A 4,315-nucleotide genomic window follows, 5' to 3' on the forward strand; every position below is an offset into this window, starting at 1 on the left:
TAGGCAACAAGTCTAGGCATTGCTTTTTGAAGGGACCTCTTGGGTTCCCTGTGGCCAGACAGGCAACAGTGTCTAGTGTGGGGGCAGCATGGGGTGGGGAACAAGGGACAAGAACCCCATTCTTATCCTGGCTCTGCCAATGTCTTGCTGTGTGATCCTGGGCAAGTCACTCAGCCTCTCTGTGCCTCAGTATCCCCATCTGTACACTGGGGATAATACTACTTCCCTACCTTGCAGGGGTGTTGTGAGGATGTATTAGTTAATGTCTGTAAGTAACAGTGCAGTGATGTACAGTGCTAAGTGTCATCAGTACATTGGATTGAGGTCTCGATTCTCCCACCTCGTGTTGGTGCTTCCTGTGTCCTGTTTTTTCTTTTGTGGGAGAACATGGTGCTGACAAACAGAGTAGGACCAACAGCTTTGGAGCCTATTTCAGCACCCCATAGAGCCTGTTTAGACCAACTCCAGCAGCCTGGTCACTTCTAAGAGCTCAGGTTCCTCGGCTGGAGGGTCCTTTCATGAAACTGCCAGTAATGGGATCAGTAAGTTCCACAAACACGTTTCCCATATGACTGCCCCTCCTATGGCCCACAGGGACCTGCTCCCAGTTGCAGGATGTACGTGAGTGGTCTCATCCCATGGTGAAGTGAGTGTACCCAGAGATCTTTCACCCAGCCCTCATCTGAAACGTGGAAACTGAAACACAGAGAGCTGACCAGGCAAAGTTCAGACAAATACTGTGTGCTGTGGGGCCAGCAGACGTGGTGTTGGCACTGGCCTCCCACATTCCAGCTGTGGTATCTCACCACATTTTTCTCCAGCCAAAATTAGAAAGAGTTGGTAAAGAAACAGGAAGAGGAAAGGCACATCTCTGTTGTTGCCTCTGAAAAAAACCCTAAGTTGGATTCTTTAGTTCAGGGTCACATCTGTCCCACACTGGGCATGGTGGAGAGACTTAAAGTCTCTGAGACAAGGTGGACCTACATCAGTCGTGTAGGCCCTACACAGTTATATTACCTGTGATGGTGCCAGAGGTTCAGGTTCCTCAGGTGGGTGGTGCAGCTGCTTCCCAAAATTGGGAATGCTGCATGCAGCTATGGTGAAGGAAAGGCCTGCATCCTGGAAGCAGCAGAGTGACATTCTTCAGGTGCTCATACATCATGAGCCATCCTTCATGGCTCATACATCAACAGCAAGCACCTCTGCCAACCACTACACACGTCTGAGCAATAAATGAGGGTATGGCTGCTGCCAGGGCAAGAAATGACGACAAACGAGGGGAATTCCCTAAGTAACAACTAGTGCAGAAAGAGAGGTTAGGCAGAGGTGTGCTCGGGTGCACGTCAGGGGCAGCTGGTGCTGTGTAAAACACAGAGCTAGTGCAATTTTGGTTCACAGGTGCATTCAGTCTTCCATACCCATCACAGCAAATTCAGAGGTGACTCCCCCAACTTTGCATTGCTCACAACAGTTCGTCCCACTGCTGTGTGTCTCTTCACAAGGAGAGGAAGGACGCATCACCGCTTCTGCTGCCTGTGTCAGGGCAGTAGGGAAGAGCCCCTGAAACTTGCTAAAAGGCTTTGTCTTCTGCAGAAGGAAAGAGAAGCCGCATTTGTCTTCCAGCACATCAAGGGGCTCCTCAGTTCTGCAGGAAGTCTAAAGGCCCTAAAAAACCATGGGCAAGTTTATCTCCTAGCCACTGCTGAATTTGAGAATACACAAGGGGGAAAATCGTGGTTTTGTCCAAGAGCTGCCTTACAGGGAGCAGAACGAAATGAGGATTAGCTGTAAAGGGGAGAACCTATTATCAAGCCCTCAAGAAAGAGGTCTGTGCATACAAGACCCTCCAGAGTCCATAGTTAAACAGTTACACACCTTTTGCAGAGAGCGGCCCTTAACAGCCAGATGTGGAGGTGTGGGCAGGGGCCACCCCATCCCACCCAAGTTCCCCAGCCATTGCTGTGGGGAGGGAAGGACACTGTTGGCAGCGGTCACGTCCCCTACAAGCCAATAGTATTTTTCAGAGGAGCAGTCAAATGACAACATTTGGATACACACCCTGGAAGCCAAAACCAAGCAAATAAGGCTTTAGCTCAGCCAGGTGGTATATGCACGTCCTCAACGTGTGGGATGTAGGGGGAGGAATGCAGGCCCCGCCAGGTACCCAGCAGGGCTAAAACATCTCCAGCACCCTGGGAAGTGAGCCCGTTCTCCCAGCACATCGGAAAAGAGCAGGAACACAATGGCATGGCAGATGCCAGGCAGAGCAGTGGGAAAACTGACAGGGAGCAAGGGCTGAGGTGGAAATGAGAGAGGGATGAGCTGATCATGGGATAGGAAATAAAAGGCCAAATCCAGGTTCATGGGTGGAATGAGAATTGAACCAGAAAAAAACCTGGCCAAAGGCTTAGACACATTATTTGCAGTTCATAACAAGACGTGGTTTTAATTGGCAGGATACACAGCAGGAAAAAGGGCAGTAAGATTAAAGGTGACTTTCCAGCTTGGAGGGGGCAAAAGAGGGGGAGGCTTCCTTCCTCCAGCACAATCATTTTTGAAAGTATGAGGAGAAGACAAACACATGCTGGCTGCAGAATATTTTCCAAATGTGTGTTACGCACTGCAGTTGGTAAAAGTGGCCTGGACAGGGTGGAAAAGTCTTTGTTTAAATTAGGAAGAGGGTATGACTGGTTTCCAGAACTGACAGGAAGGGGAAAGGTCTGGCTATTCTTGCTTGCTAGTGAATGCAGGAGCCTGTGAGATGAAAAGGAGGGTTTGGAGCTCAGAGCAACCCCCTTAGCTGTGCATCTCCATGTTGCTTTCCCAGCCATTCTCTGCAAGTTTCTACTGTGTAATTGCCCTCCCCAATGTGCAGCCCAGCAGGCCCAGGAGTGGCTGTGTTCTTGTGATGCTTCGCCCGGGCTCTCCAGGGGCTTTGTCTGCATTGCTTGCTTTATGCTCAGTCCCTTGAAGATACCCTTTCTCTTTTTCCAAGGGACAGGAGAAGGGAAGGGGGAGGATATGCACTGGGCAAAGGGGAAATCAAACCAAATTCACACAAAACCTGCTGACCATCCCTCTTCTCTGCTTGTTTCTTCACCTTTCCTTCTGTGCCCTGAAGCACGCTGATGTTCCTCCCAAGTTTCTACTGTGAAACTCCTTGCTCTGTGTGGTAGTTCAGAGGCTGGGGCAGAGCTTACTTCGACAAGGAAGAAAAGTGGTGGGTCAGTGTGCCACCCAGATGCAATGCTTGGGAGGGTACAGTAAATTATAAGGTTCCTTAATACTTCCCATGGGTTTGCATCACCAATTAGTAGGATGTTGTACTGCTGCAGCTGGTATAAGATAGGTTTCAGCGATTGCTCCAAGTTGATCTTCCCAGGAGTTCCTCAGTTACTAAATGCTGCAGGCCATACTACCACACCACCAGCAGCCTTGACGCTGTCTCAGTGAAGTTGATGAGAAGCCAAGACACCCTCTTCAGCTGCTGCTGAAGGAAGGTACATTCATAGATACTTATTAAGATGAGAGGAAACCTGTGGCAACATGTGACGTTAGCAGCCTGTGAGGTGGAAGGGGCTGTGAGTGGTCCCACAGCTGTATGGATGTGGAAAAACCCTCTTGTGCTTCCTGTCACAGCAAGGGGCCAGCTCAAGTTCTCTTGGGCTGGAGAGCTGGGCCCACAGCAACTGTTTCCAGTAGCAGTTGTGGTGGGGGTCAGGAAATAGACTGTTGTAGTGCCCAGGAAATTACTTTGTTACCCTAGTTTCATGGTCATGCCTTATCCTGTAGGAAGCATGTATTACCCTACACAGCCAGATAAGAGGGCAAGAAGGAGGAGAGGCACTGAGGCAGGATGGAAAGAAATCAATAATGCCTTTTTCCTCCTCTTCCTAGCACAACCACACAGGAGACAGTCACTGAACAGCTCCCAAATCTTTTTCTAATACATTCAGCAAGGTGACAGCAGGGGAGCAGAAGGCTGTGCCCCTTGGATTACCCCCCTCCCCTTCACAAGGAGCAGCCAGTGCTGCCTGTGCCAGTGGTGCCTCTGCCGGGCACGGCAGCCAGCCCCGGGACCCACTTTGGACAGGCTCCAGATCTGCTCCTTGCCTGCCACAGCTGTGCTGCAATGCAGGCATGCGGGATGAGCAAGCAGATGGGTTATTTTCTTCTTATGTAGCAAAATTAACTGTGTTCAGTGAGGGAGAATGGTCTAGTTGTAGCTGTGAGCCTCATCTATACCACTATTCAACCACAGCAGTGGCGGGTGAAGCTGCTCTACAAGGGAGGGTGACTTCACAGGCCCTACCCA

This window comes from Gallinula chloropus (assembly GCF_964237585.1).
Source record: "Gallinula chloropus genome assembly, chromosome: 4".
Lineage (NCBI taxonomy): Eukaryota > Metazoa > Chordata > Aves > Gruiformes > Rallidae > Gallinula > Gallinula chloropus.